The 22,910-nt window shown below is 38.6% G+C and overlaps 1 protein-coding gene across 6 annotated transcripts in view; it reads right to left on the reverse strand.

Moving 5' to 3' along the window:
- Positions 1-22,910, reverse strand: part of srpk2 (SRSF protein kinase 2) — a 144,871-nt gene that overhangs the window by 72,600 nt on the left and 49,361 nt on the right. The window lies entirely within an intron of this gene.

Consider the following 22,910-nt stretch of genomic DNA (forward strand, 5'->3'; position numbering starts at 1 on the left):
CATTTCTGGCATTTTCTGTTTATATTTTAGACAAAATGCACACTCTGGGTACCATTCAACATCAAACACAGCGCGTGTGCAACAGCACTCAATTGTTTCCATAGAAACAGATTTTGCAATTGTGAACAGGACACAGGAAATGATCATCAATATGATCACTGCCACCAGTATAGCAGTAAAACCATTAAATATTACAAAATATAAAATTTATATACAAATTTGCTTTTAAAGATATTTTTAATATAAAATGAAACATCTTGTGATATTCGTTACATTCTCATTTTGGCTGAAATCATATAATAACATCTATTATTTTGCCAATACACACTTCATAACGCCATCTATATCACATTATTTTCTTGGAGTTATTTAAACGACCAAGCAAATCATTACTATCCACCAGTACTAAAATAAGAATTCTAAAAATACAATGCAATTTACATTGAAATAATACGAAAATGCACACTTGTTAATCTATTTGCTTTCTACCAGTCAAATCGACAGCAGTGAAATATACACTTTAGTAATTGCCTTCGAGCTCCAAAGTGTTTTAGATATTTTTATTAAATATTGATATCAATTAATCTGTACAATAAAAGTCTTTGCTTCAGATTGGAATGTTTTCCCTCTCAAAATGATTCTAATTTTTCAGCCACTTAATTTGTTTTTAAATAGGGGAAGAAGTGCATTGTGCAGCATCATTCATAACTGTAGTATATTGAAAATGAACTACAGCTGATGCTATTGTAAAAGCATAGGCTAAATTGTGTAGTCAGTTTTAACCACATGAATTTTCGGCTGATTTATGGCAAAATGTCTGTGCTTGCCACATTCAGTTTGATCAGCATCAACGTGTGCTCCTTAGTCTGCCTGCTGCTCAATCATGATGACTAGCACACTGACCAGGCCACGCACTATAAAGCTATTGAGACAAGGCGCATACAAACCCTATCTATGAAATGATTGAAAAAAGTGATGGCCCTCTAAGCCACATATTTTCCTTAGCTGGCTGTCAGTCAAAATGCTTTTTTATGTTTCTTTCATCTGGAAAAATTCAAAAACATCCAAAGATTATCACAATATTTACAACATATTATACATTTAAAATAATACATTTACTTGAATATTTAAATAAGCTCAAGCATTAACATTGAAAACTACTATTGATTATCATAGTCATTCCATGTTTTTCAAGCCACCACCATCTAAAAGGTGGGGAGTTACTATAACTCCAAATCCCACTCAGGCATTCATGTGGATTCAATAGCAAACTACTATTAGTAAGTTTGGGACTTACAGCTTTGAGCAAAGATCTCAAATTTTGCTGGCTATGTGATGGCATTTCCCTGCAAAATCTAGTCTCCACTGCCTTATCTGATCAAAAAAAACTCAAGATCTCCACAGATAATGTTGCACAAAGAGTTCACGACTCTCACAACTGGAATCATTGATCTCTTTAATAGTGAAGAACTAAATTTTGGCAGGGAATTTTTCTTTGGATAACAAAACTACTCTAATTCTGTGTTTGTGTGTCAAACTTCTGCCTTGCAAACAAAATGATAGACATTAACATTCATTCAGTTTCTAACCTAATATATAATAGGAATATAATGGGAGGATGACAATGTCTGACTGGTACCTGGTCACCAACAAGGGTGCTCTGAAGGCAGGTAATATTAGCATCTGACAACATTTTTCAGTGTTTCAGTATATTTGAGTCTGAAGAGGGGTTTCTGAATTCAATCTGAAGAAGGGTTTCGGCCCGAAACATTGCTATTTCCTTTGCTCCATAGATGCTGCCGCACCCGCTGAGTTTCTCCAGCAATTTTGTCTTCTTTCAGTATATTTGATGCCTTGTTGTGGTGTCATCAAATATCTATGTAATTAAAAGTCTCATCATGACCACTTCCTGTTTGCGCTGTATATTGACTTTAGAAAAAACGCTACCCTGTATCGCTGTGATTTTTGGCCATCTTACTCACAGTTCTCCTCTGCTGAGCCAGCCCAGAGGATTTTTCCCATCGATGAAAAATAAAAAGTTATGAGTGTTTAAAAATCCTTGAGATCAGCTGATTGGTCCTCTCTCCTATCAATCACCACGCCCCTTCTGTGGGGGGAGCGCAGGACTATAAAAACCCTGGATGCCTGGACGCGAGTCAGTCACTCTGCAAGATCACGAGGGAGAGGCCACGACTGTCATTCAAAGCTGCGAATTAACTGAACTGTGAGTCTGCAGTTGTTTGGCCTGTTGCCCTGCCTGTGACAATAGACAATAGCTGCAGGAGTTGACCATTCGGCCCTTCGACCCAGCACCACCATTCAATGTGATCATGGCTGATCAGCCCCAATCAGTACCCCGTTCCTGACTTCGCCCCATATCTCCTGACTCCGCTATCTTTAAGAGCCCTATCTAGCTCTCTCTTGAAAGCATCCAGAGAACCTGCCTCCACTGCCGTCTGAGGCAGAGAATTCCACAGAATTCCACTGTGCTTGAAAGTGCAATGCTTAATTGGAAATTAAATGAAATGAAATGACAATGCCATGAGTTGTTTGGCCTGCTGCCCTGCCTGTGCTTGAAACTGCAATGCTTTATTAGGTCCGACTGTGTTTGGAAGGAATAAATGCTTTATTAGGTCCGACTGTGTTTGAAGGAATAAATGCTTTATTAGGACCGACTGTGTTTGGTAGGAATAAATGCTTTATAAGGTCCGACTGTGTTTGGAAGGAATAAATGCTTTATTAGGTCCGACTGTGTTTAGACTTCCACTTAGTGGATAGGTCGCGCTGATTGCGTAATTTCTGGTGAGTGCAGAAGTCGCGCCGATTGCGTAATTTCCGGTAAGTGCAGAGGTCACGATGATTGCGGAAGTGCCGCTGACTGCGGAAGCCCCACAGTGGAGAGGCCGCGCTCAGCCGTGTGAGTAGATTCAAGAAAGTTTACTGTCATATATATGGTGTGAGAGTCAGTGTGTGTGAGTGTGTGTGATTGTATGTGTGTGTGTGAATGTGTGAGTGTATGTGTGTGAGTGAGTCTGTGTGTGTGTGAGTATGTGTGTATGTGAGTGAGTATGTGAGTGTATGAGAGTATGAGAGTATGTGAGTGTATGTGTGAGAGTGTATGTGTGTGAGTGTATGTGTGTGTGTGTGTGTGTGTGTGTGTGTGTGTGAGTGTGTATGTGTGTGAGTGAGTGAGTGTGTGTGTGAGAGATGGAGGGTGTGTGTGTGTGTGTGTGAGGTGGAGGGGGTGTGTGTGTGTGAGGTGGAGGGTGTGTGAGGTGGAGGAGGGGTGCGTGTGTGTGTGTGTGTGTGTGTGTGTGTGTGTGTGTGTGTGTATATATTGGAATTGGTGGAGAGGTGGAATATTGCGTTGGGGGACCAGCCCTCCGGTGTGAAGCTGGGACCCAACGGGTCCCACTTAGTCTAGTTTTCCTGAAACTAGTGCAACATTCAAGCAACATGAAACAAGTATTCATGATTTCTGTATATCTGATTTAAATCATAATTTGTTTGGTGATATTAACATTTATATTAAGTATTTTTAATTTGATGCAAAGCACTGTCAAGTTTTGAAATGTAATCTTTAAAATGGGTTCCTACCACACTGTTTTGAAATAAAAGGCAATCTAACAATCAGGTGGTTTCCATAAGCACAGTAAAACGGATGTATTCAAAAATACACATGCCAAGGCATTACATAAGCTTTTTATCGCAAATTAAGATTCTGTCTGCAAATTCATCTCTTAGAGAGTCAATGTTTGAATGAATGCTGTGAATTACCTCAGTGCCATATGCTTACTGATAGATTTAGATTCCTGGAAAAAAATATGAATCTTTGCAGTAATGTTTCTGGAGTGGAATTTTCTTCAAAATACTTTGATAGGGTAATACAACAATTCTAGTCAATCTGCAAATTACATAACTTACCAGGGGTGGTAATTTAGCACAGGAAAGCATTAATAATCCACAATATAAGCCCCACCAGTTGGTTAACTTTTCACTAGATAAAATGTCCAACGATCATCATTGTCCGGCACCACGATTAATTGAATCAAACACAATAAAACAAATATTTGTGTTTTGCTTATCTGAACACGCCCGCAGAACAAGAGAGTGTTTACATTAGTCATCTGTAGGAAAGAATTGTTGAACTCTCGTCGGAGGAGGAAAACTTATTCAAAGCAGACATTCCTTCTCTCCAGAGATGCTGTCTGTCCTGCTGAGTTAGTCCAACATTTTGTGTTTACATTAGTCAAATGTGTTGTACAGCAAAAAACCCAAAGCATTACATTTTATTAACTCCTCAGATGGATGCTGGGATAAAGATGTCACGAGCATGCCCAGCAACATGCTTCTTACTTGCTGCTGCAGTCCTTCTGGTGAAGATACTCCCACACTTCTGTTGTGCGGGGAGTTCCAAGATTAAATCCAGTGACAAAAAAGGACCAGTGATACATTCCCAAATCAGGGTCTGAGTGGCTTGGAGGGGAAGCTGCATTGTTCCTACTGCCCTTGTCTTTGCTCTTCTCTGTGGCAGAGAGCTCAGGTTTGGGAGGTACTGCCAGGGTAATGTGGGCAAATAACTAGTGCACTTTGGAGATGGACAATACTGCATCCACTGAACTAGTGGTGGGGGGAATGCATGTTCGAGATTGGTGAATTGGGTGCCAATTAGAGAGGCTGCTTTATCCTTGACGGTGTTGACATCCTTGAGAATTGTTGGAGGTACACTCAATTTGAATAATCCATCCCACATCTGGGTTGTGCCTTGTGGATTACAAATACTGAATAATCATGCAAAAACTCATCAATTTCACCATGTTTGCCACCAACTTGCACCCTCCCCTCCCATTCACCTGGATCATCTCTGACACTACTCTTCCTTTTCTGGATCTCCTGGTCTCCATCTCAGAACACAGACTCGCTACTGAAATCTACTTAAACATATTGATTCCCTCAGCTACCTTGACTATACTTCCTCCCACACTGCCTCCTGTAAAGATGCGATCTCATTTATGAATTTCTCCAGTTCCACCACACTAGGGCAGCACGGTGGTGCAGCATTAAAGTTGCTGCCTTACAGTATCAGCGACTTGGGTTTGATCCTGACTTTTGGTACTTATTTGTACGGAGTTTGTACGTTCTCCCCATGACCTGCATTCCCCAGGTGCTCCGGTTTCCTCCCACACTCCAAAGATGTACAGGTTTGTAGGCTAATTGGATTGGTATAATTGTAAATTGTCCCTGGTGTGTGTACAGCGTTAGTGTGTGGGGATCGCTGATTGGCGTGGACTCAGTGGGCCGAAGGGCCTGTTTCAGGTCTGTATCTTTAAACTAAACTGTTAACGAGGCCTTCTAATCTAGGGCTTCTTAAATGTTCTCCACCTTCCACAAAAAAGTTGTTGGAGCTTGTACACAAAGTTTCTCTATTTCCCGCATGTCTGTTTTTAAGCCCTCTTCCCAGACCATTGAGATCCCATGATCCACACCTTTCATCATATCAGCTTCTGCATTCAACACATTGTCTGCTATTTCTATCAGTTTCAACATGATCCACAACCAGCCCTATCTTCACTTCCCGCCCTCCTTCCTCTCTTTCTGCTTCACAGGGACCACATTGGGAATTGCTGGGTGGCTAATGTTATGCCCTATTTAAGTGCTGCAAGGAAAAGCCTGGGAATACCGACCAGTGAGCCAAACATCTGTGGTAGGCAGGTTACCGGAGAAGATTGAGGGATAAGTGTGCAGTATGCTTCTGGGGTTGATTCGAGGTAGTCAGCATGATTGTGTCTTATAAATCACATTTTTTTTGAAGTAACCAAAAATGTTGACGAAGGTAAAGCCATAGACATCGTCTATGAGGACTTCAATAAGACCTTTGAAAGGGATCTGCATGGTAGGCTGTTCTGGAAGATTGAATCGCATTGAATTGAGGGAGAGCTAGTCAATAGAAAATTGGCTTCATTGAAGGAAGCAGAGAGTGATGGTAGAAGGTTGTTTTTCGGACTGCACCGCTGTGACTAGTGGTGCGCCTTAGGGAACGGTGCTGTTTGTAGTTTCTATCAACGATTTGGATGAGAATGCACAATGCATGATTAGCAAGTTTGCAGATGAAGCTAATGTCAGCAGTATTGTATATAGTTAAAATAGTTATCAAAAATTGCAGGAGGATCTCAATCAGTTGGGCAAGTAGATTGAGGAATGGTTAGTAGAGAGTTATGCAGATAAATGTGTGGTGTGATTTGTGAAGTCAAACCAGAGCAAACCCTTCTCAGTGGGCCCTGGGGAGTGTTGTAGAACAGAGAGGTCTAGGAATACATGTACATATTTCTCTGAAAGCAGCATCACTGGTAGATAGGGTGGTCAAGAAGGCTTTTGGTATATTGAGCTTGATCAATCAGGGTATTGAGATGTTGGTGAGGCCACATTTGCATCACTGTGTTCAGCTTTGATCACCCTGCTACAGGAAGGATGTCATTAAGCTAGAAAGAATGCAGAAAAGATCTACAAGGATGTTGCCAGGACTCAAGTTGAGGCAGGTACTACAATATTTAAAAGACACTGGGGCAGATACATGGATAGGAAAGGTGTATTGGGATATGGACCATATGTGGGCAGATGGAACTGGTGTTGACAAGGCATCTTGGTCAGCATGGACAAGTTGGACCAAAGGGTCTGTTTCAAAGCTGTATGACTCTATGGTCTGCTCATCCTTCAGCACTTTTTCCTGCATTTTCAAGACGTGTTCATTCAACTCCTCGCTCATCACCATCAAGGGTTGTATACATCATTTTCAGGTGAGAAAAAGGCTCACCTGCACCTCTTGCAAACTGGAGTACAACATTCAGCGCTCACAAACTGATCTTCTCTACATGGCAAAACCAAGAGTATGAGACTAACCATAGACTAGTGACCGTTCAATGGAAAAACTGCACCTGTCCACCATGGTCATCTCGAGCATTTGGTTGTGTCAGTTAAATTCTCCTTCTCATTTCCAAATGACCTGTCTCTCCTTCTACATTGCTAGAGGCACCAAAAGCAAATTGGAGGAACAATTTCTCTATTCTGCTTGGATAGCTTGTAACCCAATAGTATTAACTTTGAATTTTCCAATTTCAAGTACCGGTAACTCATACCCCCAAGTTCTCCCATACACATTCACCTGTCTAGCTAGTTTTCTTCTCCCTTTGTTCACCTCTCCCAACCCCTTCCACCCATCATCTCCTTTCCAGTTTCACCTAACTCCAACCAGTCTCAATCCCACTCTGAATGCACAGTATTTTTCCCAGGATGGGAGGCAGCAAGAACTAGAGGGCATAGGTTTAAGATGGGAGGAGGAAGGTTTAGTGGGAATCCAAGAGGCAACCTTTTCACACAGCAGGTGGTGTGTATATGGAATGAGCTACTAGAGGATGTAGTTGATCCAGGTACAAAAATAACATTTAAATTTGGACAGGTACATGGTTTATTTAGTGGGATATGGGCCAAACATGGGCTTAGAAAAGGCATCTTAGTCAGCATGGATGAGTTTTGAAGGTAGACACAAAATGCTGGACTAACTCAGCGGGAAGGCAGCATCTCTGGAGAGAAGGAATGGGTGACGTTTCGGGTTGATTCCCTTCTTCAGACTGGCGTCAAGGGAGTGGGCGGGACAGAGATAGAATGTAGTCGGAGACAGTAAGACTGGTGCGAGAACTACGAAGGGGGAGGGGATGGAGAGAGAGGGAAAGCAAGGACTATTTGAAGTTAGAGAAGTCAATATTCATACCGCTGGGTTGTAAGCTACCCAAGCGAAATATGAGGTGCTGTTCCTCCAATTTGTGCTGGGCCTCACTCTGACAATGGAGGTGGCCCAGGACAGAAAGGTCAGATTGGGAATGGGAGGGGGTGTTAAAGTGCTGAGTAACCGGGAAATCAGGTAGGTTGGACTGAGTGGAGGTGTAGGTGGACCGAGCGGAGGTGTTCAGCGAAATGATTGCTGAGCCTGCGTTTGGTTTTGCCGATGTACAGTTTAGTTGAAGGCCTGTTTCCATGCTATAGAATTCCATGTTAAATTTTTGTTACAAATAATTGTTATCAGAACTATGACAAATATATAGACAAAAAAAAACATAAACCATATTGCAAAATGCAATGGATATTTCATGAATTTTTTAAATTAATTCAGTTAGCCACTATTACAATGAATTCAAACTAACTCAAAATAAAAAGAAACATAACTAATAGCTATAGTAAATCTTTTCTGAGCATATCAGAAGGAATTCATTTTATTAAAGCAAGATTTTTTTTAAGCCATGGGAAAACATTGTTATTAATTTATGAAAGCCAAATGTCACCATCAGCTTCTTGACGAGCTGAAGTCCTTGGAGCAGAGGGACTCCCATAATGCGATTGAATAAAGCATCTGGTATTCAGAGCCAGTGGCAATGTAGGAAGTGACTTTTTTACAGAATATGAACTTGCAGGTCATGATATCCACCAGCACACACTGCTTATGTTTTTTGGTTGATAGAAGTTGAAGATTTGGGAGGTGAAAACAAAGAAACCATTACAATTTGTCATGATACATCTTGCTGATAGTCCGCACTGCAATTAGTACACTGGAGGTCGCTGGTGTGAACGTTCAGAGCGACAGGTGTGAAGCTGATTAAGCAACTTTGTTTTAACTTATATAGCGTGAAGCTTTCAGTACTATTGGTGCTACACATAACTACATAAGTGAAGAATTCTCCAAGAGTCAGGAGATAAATTGCTTTGTACAGAATAAACAAACTCTTGCAACGTGGTTGATTTAGCAAATATACTGTTAAGATTAACCCCTTGGGAAGTTTGTACCAAGACCGTCATGAAGTCTTGAGCCAAATCTTGCTATCTTAATCCAAGATGTAAATCAATGGTCATAGGGTTCCATTTGGCAGCAATGTCAATAAGACTTACTGTCACATATCCAAAGATCTGATGATTTTATGTGCGTGGATGGTCGCTGGACAATTTTCCACATTGTCAGGTAGATCTCATCGTGCCAGCTATAATGGAGTAAATTCAGGAGAAAAAAAGCTTAAATGAGCATGTAAATGACCTTACAATCAAGGCAGGAATTGGAGTGAATGTAATGTGCACAAGTAAAACCAAAGTCAATGGAAATTATGGTGAAAAAAATCTACACTAGTTGAGGTTTTCAGGTCAATCATATTAGACCTTGGACATCATTGCAGGAACTCAAGAGCGTTTTTCCCTTTTATCCATTTTATGAAAATGGCAAGAATAAAGTGTCTGAACAGAATTTTAGAGATGTAATGCAATTAGGTCTCCCTTTCTAATTTTATAACTTTTAAGAATGCTTTTCAGATGCCGCTATGAGTACAGTTTAATCCTGCTTACCCAAGGATGTACTTACCAAAGTAATGCAACGGTTCTATGGACTGGTTCCAGGTACAAGTACAGATTGGATCAACTGAACCTGCATTCCCTTGAGATTAGAAGAAAGGGAGTTCTCATTGAAAATAGTAACATTCTTTAAAATGTCATCAGGCTGAATTCAGGGAGGCACTTCTCTTGGTAGTGTTAGTATGAAATAAAAATCAATAGATTTCTGTATATTAAGAGTCAAGGGATATGGGCAGACTGCAGGAAAATACAGTAAGACAGAAGATCAGCCATTTCTCATTACCCTGAATGGGATGATCTCACCAAGATAGAATGGCCAAACCACGGGCATTGGTATGATTCAATGTCTATGACTACATTGCAGTTTTGTTTGACAAGTCTTTAGGATAATTCTCCACGTCTAGCCATAGATACCCAGACACAGTTCTGATTCAAGCCTCAGGGCTGACTGTGCTTGAATTTGTCATATCCAAATCCAGTCAGATCTTTTTTGGCATAGCCCATTTAAGAGGATTATTACAAAAGATCATTAAGAATTAACTTCTTTTACATCATATTTAGGTCAGACCAGATTTAAAAAAACAGGCACCCTAAAAGACACAAGTGACCTGAAGAAGGGTCTCGACCCGAAACGACGTCTATTCCTTCTCTCCATAGATGCTGCCTCACCTGCTAAGTTTCTCCAGCATTTTTTGTCTACCTAAGGAGAGATCTGGAATAATTTTCCGTTTTCCATTTTCCATTTCTGAAACTTTATTTTATTACAAATCAACGAGGAAACCGAATATAATTAGAACATAACTTGAATGCACAATTTGAACATAACTGGATCTTATCTGGGACTACTGGCCCAGTAACATACAACTGTGCGACACTTCCCATCACTGTATTTAATCTGCCCTGTCAATACTCAAATCAACCTCAATAAACCATCAATCCAAGCAGTGGTAAAGTGGTAAAGTGTGCTGTTTTCAGCAAGACATCAAATAATCAAGTGGCCTCCTGAAGACACCCGAACTCTGCATAATCAGGGCTGTGACGTGAGGCATCATTAAAGGCCAGCGCAGGGCTTAAACCAAAAATGCTTGGTTAGAAAAATTGGTTCAATAAAAAAAGATACAGGGGACAAAAAAAATTATCTCTCTTTTTAGTTTAGTTTAGAGGTACAGCACGGAAACAGGCCCTTCGGCTCACCAGGTCCGCGTCGACCAGCGATCCCCGCACATTAACACTATCCTACACCCACTGGGGACAATTTATACATTTACCAAGCCAATTAACCTACAATCCTGTACGTCTTTGGAATGTGGGAGGAAACCGAAGATCTTGCAGAAAACCCACGCAAGTCACGTATAAACTCCGTACAAACAGCACTCGTAATCGGGATCGAAACCGGGTCTCCGGCGCTGCATTCACTATAAGGCAGCAACTCTACCGCTGCGCCACCGTGGCTGCCTGCTGCGCCACCGTGAATCATCTTCTTGAAGCCACTGTGAGATATAATTTACACAAAACGTAAGAGCATTACATCGTGGACAGCAAATTGCAGATTGACACATTTAAGTGAATGTATTACCACCTAGTTTATTTCCAATAACTGTATTTACTGTTACCTTCAAAGCGAAAAGAAAGGTCTTTTATTTTAATTCAAATTTCCTTTTTCTGCAGATTGGTTCTACTGCTAAAAAGCACTCCAATCATACATGTTCTTTAAAAAGCCATAAGATAATTCAACCAAAATAGCTGTTGATTAATCACAATTGGCACGAAGACTTAAATTAACAGGGGGCTTAAAAGTAAGTCAGTAATACTGGAAATTATTTAAGTAAAGTACAAGTAATTTGAAAATATTCTTGAATTTTTCCCCATCTACCATTTACCCATCCATATAAGCAGCCTTTGCCAGAATGAGGATAGAAACATAGAAAAATAGGTGCAGCAGTAGGCACTTCGAACCAGCGCTGCCATTCAATATGATCATGGCTGATCATCCAAAATCAGTCCCGCGTTCCTGCTGTTTCCCCATATCCCTTGATTCCTTTAACCCCAAGAGCTAGATCTAACTCTCTCTTGAAAACATCCAGTGAATTGACCTCCACTGCCTTCTGTGGCAGAGAATTCCACAGATTCACAACTCTCTGGGTGAAAAAGATTTTCCTCATCTCAGATCTAAATGGCCTACCCCTTATTCTTAAACCGTGACCCCTGGTTCTGGACTCCCCCAACATTGGGAAAATGTTCCTGCATCTGGACTGTCCAATCCTTTAAGAATTTTATATGTTTCTACAAGATCCCCTCTCATCCTAAATTCCAGTGAATACATGCCCACCCGACCCATTCTTTCATCATATGTCAGTCTCGCCATCCTGGGAATTAACCTGGTGAACCTACGCTGCACTCCCTCAATAATAAAAATATTCTTCCTCAAATTAGGAGACCAAAATAGCACACAATACTCCAGGAGCGGTCTCACCATGGCCCTGTACAACTGCAGTACGACCTCCTTGCTCCTAAACTCAAATCCTCTCGCAATGTAGGCCAACATGCCATTAGCTTTCTTCACTGCCTGCTGTACCTGCATGCTTACTTTCAGTGACTGATGTACAAGTACACCCAGGTCTCGTTGAATCTCCCCTTTAACTAATCTGACACCATTCAGATAATAATCTGCCTTCCTGTTCTTGCCACCAAAGTGGATAAACCTCACATTTATCCACATTTTCCTGCATCTGCCCAACTATCCAAGTTACCCTGCAGCCTCATAGCATCCTCATCGCAGCTCACACTGCCACCCAGCTTTGTGTCATCTGCAAACTTGGAGATGTCACATTTAATTCCCTTGTCTAAATCGTTAATATATATTGTAAATAACTGGGGTCCCAGCACCAAGCCTTGCGGTACCCCACTAGTCACTGCCTGCCATTCTGAAAAGGACCCATTAATTCCTACACTTTGCTTCCTGTCTGCCAGCCAGTTCTCTATCCATGTCAATACCCTACCCCCAATACCATGTGCTCTAATTTTGCACACAAATCTCTTGTGTGGGACATTGTTAAAGACTTTTTGAAAGTCCAGATACACCACATCCACTGGCTCTGCCTTATCCATTCTACTGGTTACATCCTCAAAACATTTCAGGCATGATTTCCCCTTCATAAATCCATGCCGACTTTGACCGATCCTGTCACTGCTTTCCAAATGCGCTGCTATAACATCTTTAATAATCGACTCCAGCATCTTCCCCACTACCGATGTAAGACTAACTGATCTATAATTCCATTTTCTCTCTCGCTCCCTTCTTAAAAATTTGAGTTACATTGGCTACCCCCCAGTCCACAGGAACTGATCCTGAGTAGAGTAAACATTGGAAAATGATCACCAATGAAAGACTGCTGCAAGGTATTCAGTCACATTATTATGCACAAAAAGGTATGTGATATCGCACCAACCCACTATTATATACATGTCTAGGGCTCACAAATCCATGTCTGTTAACAATGGTATGTTAATAACTGCAAGGCATTAAAATACTTACAAGGGTCTCGACCCGAAACGTCACCCATTCCTTCTCTCCAGAGATTCTGCCTGTCCCGCTGAGTTACCCCAGCATTTTGTGTCTACCCTCGATTTAAACCAGCATCTGCAGTTCTTTCTTACACACTTCAATAAAATCCAATCCATTCCCACATCAAACAATGAAACAAAGTAAATTTTAATCCTTAACTGAAAAATTGTCCTTTCAGGCTCACGTTAACTGACCGCAGCACAGTACTCAACTTCTAAAGGACTATTATTCAAAATGCTTTTACAGTTATTCCAAACTAATTCACCTACAATTGTGTACAATTAACATATATATTATGTACCGTACATATTACATGGTAAAATACATGTAAATAGACTCTTGTGTAAGAAACATACTAATTTGCATGTATAGGTATATTGGTTTTAAGGATATCTTTTGCGAATCCACTAACTCCATTAAATAGTCCGAATCACCACCTCCTGTCCATTGCCAATTTGAAACGTGTGTGTATGCGTATGCGTATGTGTGTATGCGCATGTGCGTGTGCGTGTACGTGTGCGTGCACACGTACATATATTTATATTTAAAGCATAAACTGCAAGCACATGCTAAAGTTTAAAATGTTATTTTCATAAAATCCCAATGGATGGCAGCCTTTGTTGGACTTACGGCAATCTGTACAAATGTAGAAAATCACAAAGAATTTTGTCCCAAAATGTTATTTTCATAAAATCCCAATGGATGGCAGCCTTTGTTGGACTTACGGCAATCTGTACAAATGTACAAAATCACAAAGAATTTTGTCTGATAATCAAACTACTCATATAATTTTACTATTATTGATTTTAAACTGATACTCTATGATATTGTAAATCAAACCTATTTCTGCTTTTAAATATAGGCACCATTTGTACTTTTTTTTGTGTCACTGGAAACCAACCAAAATCTTGTTGGGTGGTTAACAATCAAGCCAGTTGCTCGGAGATGGCATAAACTTGGCTTGAGACAATGGAAATAGCTAAACACTGTGAAATAGCAGTTGGGAATACGAGTTGTGATTGTGAACTGGAGGCTGCAGGCTGCGGTAAATGTGCAAAAAAATATCACTGTGCATATGTATATTTCAGAGCACCATTGAACCATCTCTGAATACTGCAAAGACAAGTGCAAAAATGTTACGGATGCGATGAAAAACGATCAAGGTTTCAAGGGCGTGAGATTGGTTGAATGGAAACATTTACATGAAACAACTGAAGATGCAATGTGCAGTGAAGGATAGAGTGGCGGATACTGAGGAAAGGATGCCACTGGAAAATAGAAAAGGAAAAGAGTTATACTGCTGCAGCTAGGGATGTTCTTCTAAAGTAAAGCACATTATTTGGTCCACTTTAATAAATACAGATAAACAAAAGCTATTGCTAACGATGAGCATTTATAATGAAGGATAAAGGCGGAATTGAAAATACATTTCATATGGTAAAATTATTTTATTCAATCCAGGGATTCAGTATCTGTATTTTAAAACATCTCACCCTTTATTATCTGATGTGCACGGGTGCTTGTACATTGACTCGTAACTCAGGAATAGGACCACACCCAAATTTGGCATTTCCCTTTACAAATAGACAAAAATCAGGAATGCTTAGCTAAAAGTAATACAGGTAAATTTCTACAGTTCTTGTATACTGCACCACTAGGCCAGCATTTCAATGACTAAATAGAAAAAAAAATCAAATAAAACGATTAAACCTAGTCTAAAATGTATGTAATAATTCATACCACAAATTTAGCATGAAATGAGTAATGGAAATATAGTTTAAGATATCCTTTATATTTGCAAAGGTACAACCCAGTTTTTACAAGTTGTCACCTGTATTGGCAATGCTTCATGACATCATAATTTGTTTAACCAAAGCATTTAACAAGATAAAGCTTGTCATTTTTATTTTAAAATACCTTTAAAAAGTGTCCTTTCCTTATTAAAAAAGGTAAATTAAATCAGTGCAAAAATAATGCCCTCCTAAATTCAACTAATTATTATCTTACATCGGCTGCAATTAAAATGTAACTTCAAGTCTTAGCTTGCTTAAAGTTCTGATGTTCTCAGACCATATACTGAACATTATTTCCAACTTCTTGTGTCTATACTTCTACATGAGTGAAATCATAGTAGCAGGAAAGCCGAACACAAACTTGGACCATAATAAAACGGCCAATATATTGTAAAATACAACCGTGCATAACCACTTAATAGGTTTGGGTTATGTTCACTCTCAATTGGATCAAGTTAAGATATTTAATGCAATGGAGGATCATCATGACAAGATGAACATGAAAGCAAAAATTAGAATCAATTTGCAATTCAATGAGTTGAGTTTCATATCATAAACTAATGATAAGCACAGAGATGTCAAAGTATTACTCAGTTGGCCTATGAAAAGGCACCAGCAAAGAGTATTGGAGATCAAGCAGCAAGGTGAAGATGACTCATAATTAGCCATAAAGTGAGAGACAGGCAGACAGGCAGACAGGCCAAACAACTTTGGAAACATGGAAGCAACCAATCTATGCTACAGATAAAATGCAGGAAGGAATAATATGCATGAAGGTAGACAAAAGTGCTGGAGAAACTCAGCGGGTGCAGCAGCATCTATGGAGCGAAGAAAATAGGCAACGTTTCGGGCCGAAACCCTTCGTCAGACCCGATTTCGGCCCGAAATGTTGCCTATTTCCTTCGCTCCATAGATGCTGCTGCACCCGCTGAGTTTCTCCAGCACTTTTGTCTACCTTCGATTTTCCAGTATCTGCTGGCTTGATTGTTAACCACCCAACAAGATTTTGGTTGGTTTCCAGTGACACAAAAAAAAGCACAAATGTTGCCTATATTTAAAAGATTGGGAAATAGAAAAAGAAAACTGGTTGTGCTTTATAGAACATAACTTAAGGCACAACAGTATAATGAGTAAGGCGGAGTTGTACAGTGGTGCAGTAGTAAAGTTGCTGCCTTATTGCATCAGAGACCGGGTTCAATTCCGATTACGGGTGTTATCTATATGGAGTTTGTATGTTCTCCATGAGACTGCGTGGGTTTTCTCTGGATGCTCCGGTTTCCTTCCACAATGCATCTCTACACTAAACTGAGTAGATGAATCACCAAGATGGAGAAGGACATGCAAAACTACAATTTTTTTTAAACTAAAATATAGTGTACAATGTTTACAAACAATATGGAGGGGGAAAAAGAAAGGTGCCTAATATTAATAGTTAAACAAATGAGGTCAACAACTGCGATCAAACGCAGCATCAATTTCCAAACAGTCCAAGGTGGATAGAAGGGAAAATTTACAGATAACTTTGTCAAGTAAAAAATCAATTCAGAAATAGTGAAGAATTTCAATTATCCAAATATTAACTGGTGCAATTAATGCGAAAAGTGCAAAGGGCACATATATCATAAAATGTGTTTTAGATTTTTTTAATGTGACACTTGGTCACAAACAACACCATTTCCAATGTCAACTGATAACAAAAATAGCCAAAACTAGTTGATGATCAACCTGGTTTTCATCAAATTTTGGGGAAATTATCTTATCTTGTTCTAATGGAGTTCTTGAAGAGTTACCGAATGTTAGATGATTAACTTGCACAAAGACCTTGAAATGGCAGATTAGTAATTGTTTTATCTTGTTTTCTGTAATAAGATTAAGTTTCAATATTCTAATTACACTACAAAGGAAGATTGCAATGGTCCAAGAAACTATTTATTGACTGAAATTATAAATTTATTAAATGATATATTTACAAATAAAATGCTGTTAAACAAACTAATATTCCTAATTTATTTTCCAAATGAAGATGGCTTCACGTTACATTACAATAAGAAAGCATTCAGAGAACCTGATGACGAGTCTCTATCAATTGAAATTTTTTTTTTTAAAAGGTCAAATATGTTAACAATTAAATATATCTTAAAGCAGCCTATCAAAATGTTTTGCTATATTGGGAAAGCCCTAAATGAACAATGCAATGTCAAAGAATCAAACAAATATACAATGTTTATTTTATTCTTTTGATATGCATGACAACTTCCTATAGACTAGCTTTCACAAATCCTTTCAGTCCTTCATTCAGTTCTAAAGAAATAGGCTATAAATTCATCCCCATTAGCCAAAATATACTCAAATAGAAAAGTCCAAGATCAGTGTGCTGCAGTCCCAAGTATCAACTTCTAAAGTAGTCTTTGGGAAGAAGTCTTAATGGTTCTGGAGAGAAATCCAGAAATCTGAAATAACAGAAAATGCTATAAATATCTAGCAGATAAAGCAACATCTATGGATTAAATGACAAGTAAACATTTCAAAGGTAGGAATAGATGAAAATGGAATGTGTTTTCTCAAAATTCTGATTACAACTACTATCAACAAAAAATTATTATCAAACAAATAAGTCTCCCCGCAGAGACTGCTTGACCTGCTGAGTTTATATATTTAGCTTTTAAAAAAATCAGATTTCAAGCAATTGCATTTGTTTGCTTTCAAAAATATAAAATAGTAGGCTTTCACGACAGGACAAATAATAACGTTATTTCAGAAAAATGCTGTTGAACCATGAATTAATTAAAAAATGTATACAGTTGGAGCAATGATTTTCACAGAAGGCAGTACCTTATTAAATGTTCATTCATCTCATTTGTTGTTTGGTGGATATATTTGTACTTGCCAAGATAAGACAAGAGGTGATATATACGTGCAAATACATGAGCTGTTCATGAGTATCCAAGGTAATCCTCCTATTTCCAACTATTAATCTTAGTGCCAAAATATCTCTGCGATTATTAAAATAGTAACAAATTACTTTCAAATCTACATTAACAGCTTTAAAAATAGGTCAGTTGAAGTGAAAATTATTAAGTTTCAAAGAATCTTATTTTGCTATTTATAGACAACTTAGGATAAATGGCACACCTTAAAGTCATTTAATTACTGCTTTCTATAAGAGATTGCCAACTCGCTAATCCAGTAATATAGAAATGATGTCCAACAGATCAGTTTTAAAATAATGTTAAACTGAGCAAATTCATCTGAATTGTATTGATCTGACTGAAACGTCATATCCCAGACTGCTGTCATTAGACTGAAGAACACTGTTTCCAGGCATCCTTAGTTCTGCAAAACAGCAAGTCAACTTCCAAAACATGTATAAACATACCAAATTCTCACATGATTAAAATGTAATTTTAGTTATTCAGGTTAGTGCCAACATTCATTGGGGCAGCAATTCATTCTGGGTTGCTTGTGCTGAATGTGCATATATAGTAGGGATCACATGTGGTAAACTGCTTCCAAAACTCACCTCATTGTGCAAATCGTACTCAAAACACAATCAACTGATGTTTTGCGCCAAGCACAGCCTAAAGCACTCCAAAACTCAAAATGCAAAACCCCAATGGGTTTTCTTTCCCAGCAGCTTAAAGGACGTAGTAGCATCTCGCAATCTATAAACACCTCCCTTTACAGTTGTCACCAATGGATCTTCTGATGTGATTATCGGTCCACTTAAATCAAAATTTAAGTTCATACTTGTAAGTCCCTTCATTTGTCTAAGGCATTCTGTATTTTTGCGGCAATAATAGTCTTACAACTCACAATTTTATAGGTTCTCCAAATCTAACATAGAACAATTTGCTTCTTGTTAAATTCATCACCAAATAAATATGGTCCCACAAATTGTCTGTAACTATTTGGTTCTTGCATACACCAATAAGTTATGGTTCATTCTGAATACTAGCATCTTTGAATCTAAACATAGTCTGTCAGTTGACTTCTTGCTATATGTCGGCTCTTCACATGGTATGTTTATAGGGATGTGCAAGTTCCAGATAGTTTAAGTAATTGTTGCTCAACATGGCATACATACATGATAGGTATTCAACTTGCTGATAAAACAAGGTTTCTCTAACTACTTTGATTAACCCGTCGACCAAATGATTCAACCTATACCTGCCCTTGCTCCATCTGATAAATTCCCCTTGTCCTATCCACCCCTCCGTTGCATTGTCTGCAATTTAAATCAAACTTGTTTTTTCTTTTCCAATTCTGAGAATGGATCTCCAATCCAAAATATTAACTGTTTCTCTTTCCATGGATGCTGTCTGACCAGCTTGCAATATTTTCATTTTTTAAATTTCAACCTTATTAAATTTTCTTAAGATCTTAAAAATCTCAATTCAGTCTCATCTTTCTGATGGACACTTTTAACTTCTTTCAATTATTCTCCTAGGTACATTCTACATAACTGACACCCACATATCCTCTCTAAATTAATTCAAACATAGCATTTATTTATTTTATGACCAGAACTCCACGCAAAATGTAAAGTGACTGATGCATTCACAACAATTGAACTATTCCAATTTATGTTATATTCCTTCCATTAAATGGCCTACATTATTTTCTGCCAGTCAATTACCAAGATTTAACTGTTAACAATGCAAACAAACTAATTTATAAGCATGCAGTCCTTCAGTCATTCAGCATACTTTAACTGTTTAAAATATACATTCCATTCTTGACAATACTACAACAAGCAACTAATGGGCTTCACCCACCTTACCAAAATAAATATGCATTATTGTTATAAAAGCTATTTGAACATGATCATGGCCGATGTTGGGAAAATTACATTTCAATTTGCATTGCTTCCCCATGTGACGGAAGCATTGGTGAAATAATGAACAGAGACCACTTTCATATCTGAGCCCTGACTGTCAGAAGCCACTTATGAAGTTAAATGAAGATGAGAGAGATTGTTAAGTATTTTGAAGAACATTGCAAACAATACAGCAGGATGACCCGGCGCGGCCTACGGACTTTGGAAGCCGCCGACTCCGGTAGGAGGGGGCCGACTCTGTGTCCACGCCGCTGAGGACGTCCATGCAGCCCCGACGTCGGACTTACAACACCCCGGCGAGCGGTCCTGAACATCGGGCCGCCCGTAGCGGCAACTGCGGAGGGCACGGGGAGGCCCTGACCAAGGGGAACAATGGAGGAAGAGACTGACTTTGGTGCCTTCCCACACAGTGGGAAACTCTGATTCTGCTGTGTGGGGATGTTTTATGTCAAACCCTATAGTGTGTTGTGTCCCTTTTTTTAAAATTGTATGGCTGTATGGGAATTTCATTTCACTGTGCCATCTGGCACATGTGATGAATAAATCTATCTTGTATCTTGTATCTTGTATCTTGACTGCTCCTGGGGAAAGGCACAACATTGGGAATTAAAACAGAGTTTGTTGGAAATATGCATGAGCTTTACAGATTAGTATCCATTTTAACATAGCATTACGATGGCACTTAAATGTCAATACTGAAATTGCTACTCTAGTACAATTAATTAGTCACCTGAAATGGGGGAGAGGGGTGGAAAGATTTTGCCACAAAATGATTACAGAACAAAATAATCATGGTATGTTTTTATACCAAATAATGGAAGTTACCTTATGGACCTCGAGGATTGAACAAAAAATAGAGTGCTCGGGGAACTCAATGTATCAGGCAGCATCTGTGGGGGGTAAGGACAGTTGACTTTTTAGGTCGGTACCCTTCTTCAGTCTGAACGTCGCTGAACAAAACTTTGTCTGTCCATTCCCACACAGATGTTGGGTGACCTGCCGAGTCCCTCCAGCACTTCACTTCCAAATTCCAGCACCTGCAGTTATGTCTTATGTCTTTGGATCTTAATGGCTGATGTAGATGTGGGCATATCTATGCAACATTAGGCTCTCCTATAAGGCATGCACTTACAATAACATTCCTACTTATTTTCTGCAGCTAATCGTAGCAAAGTTACAACATTTTGAGATTTAAAAAATCCAAGTCTGCAATTTATCCCATCAGATATAGCATAAAAAGAAGTTTAATTTGACACCTAATTCACTTTCATATCTTCAGAATTAAAAACGTTATGGCCATTTTCATACTCTGAAATTAGCATCTTGTTCCCTATTGCTTTTCCAATGACTTAACACAAAAGCTATGATCGAGGACAGTCAAATGCCCATAACTTTCTTAAAAATCAAGAGAACTGAATTAAATTTTCAGTTATTATAGATTGAAGCATTCTGAAACAAATATAAAACATCTTACTTGGATGACCTGAAATTAAAGCATATAATTAGTTAATTACCTAATTGTAGTTAATTACAAAATTGACCATTGTGACGGAAATAGTAATAAACATCTAGACTGCCTTGAAAATTCAAAAATGTGATAGTCTCAAGATCAGAACTTTAATATTATTGTATTATATGCTGTAAATCCATAACAGATTGGTAAATAAATTACAATTTCTAGCAATAGACCAAGTCTTTATGGGGAAGATCAGTTGCTAGCTGGTACATTGGCATATCATAATCAGTAGCATCATCATACTCCTCAGATTGTAACCAATAAGCAACTCTGTACACCTTGTTTTTCCTCAACTTTTCAATTTTGGCATTGTAAACTACAAATTTTTGCTCTTCAAATCACACATGACATGCCTTTCTGCCCACTACTCTCCCATTAACAATGTCCTGTAGATTCCATTTCTTAAGAAAAGGATAATTTTTTAAATAGCCTAAGTATCCAAATAACAAACTAATCCCATTCACACAAGAATTCACAATATAACATGATTTTTAAATTTCACTATCATGAATTTATATCCCAGATGGAAGGAATTTAATGTTTAATTCCCATAAATTAATCTAGAAACATCCACCCAAAATATAATCAAATTATTGTTTTTTGCACAATACATGTGACTCAAACTGTTGTGAATATTTACTTTAAAAATAATGATCACGGAGAGAGAGAGAATAAGACAAAATATAGACAATTTAGACGGCTTATCTCCAAAAAAATGGGCATTTTAATCATCTTGCTTCTGGAACGTGATCAATTGGAACGCAGCATTTGCAGTGAATTTGAACCCCCTATCGGCAGGAAAAACACTGCCGGCTCGTATTGAATCCGAATTTGAATTGAATCCTTTATTTGTCATTCAGACCTTTCGGGGGCCCAAATTACATTTTCGCTTAAAGAGGATTGATTAAAGTCATCCCAAGAAGCAAGTTTATATGTAAAATAGACGACTTACACCGTGTTTTGTCCCGTACTTGAGATCTGTCACGTTGTAGGCGTTGACGGCATTAGAAGTCGCCTTTTATTTAAATATAATTATGAAATTGGCTCGCAATTTAAAAATTTAAAAAAAATAAAATCAAGAATGGAAGTCGGAACGATTTTTCTGCATCAGCTAGCAGCCTGAGGAAATCAGCCTCGGACAGGCGGTAGAAAACTGGATTTTAATCCCGCCCCTCCCCTCAAAGGCGCCAAAGTCGTGCACACGGCCAGTGGCAGAACTGCAGCGCTGCTGAAGGTAAGTTTTGTAACATCGCTACTAATTGTATCATCCTTATTGCAATGCAGCATTATAAACTCATAGTAGACAAAAAATGCTGGAGAAACTCAGCGGGTGAGGCAGCATCTATGGAGAAAAGGAGTATGTGGCGTTTCAGGTCAAGACCCTTCTGCAGACTCCATTATAAACTCATTGTAAGCAACACTAATGGAAAAATACTTTCAAACAAGAAAAACAATTACCGAGGTTTACAGCTAAATTACTTTCAATAAAATATATACATATATCGTGTACTTTTGTCCTTTTGAAAATGTGTACATTATAGCTCAAGATGAAAAGACAGATAAGTAGCCCTATTAATTTAATATAACAACTTTCAAAGAAACCAGACAGCAAATCAAGAAAATGCACAGCAATTTATGACACAGGCAATCCAATTCAAGCTACCGTAGGCCAGAAATAGTAAGTTAATTGGCTGTAAACCTCTGAAGATTGTTTTTCTTTTCAATGTAAACGTAGTAAGTTTGTAAAAGCAGCCACCTTTAGTGTGCATAATCTTGCTAATCACAAAGTCAAAGTGGCATTTTTCAGTAAGAACA

This window comes from Amblyraja radiata, chromosome 21, assembly GCF_010909765.2.
Source record: "Amblyraja radiata isolate CabotCenter1 chromosome 21, sAmbRad1.1.pri, whole genome shotgun sequence".
NCBI classification, from domain to species: domain Eukaryota; kingdom Metazoa; phylum Chordata; class Chondrichthyes; order Rajiformes; family Rajidae; genus Amblyraja; species Amblyraja radiata.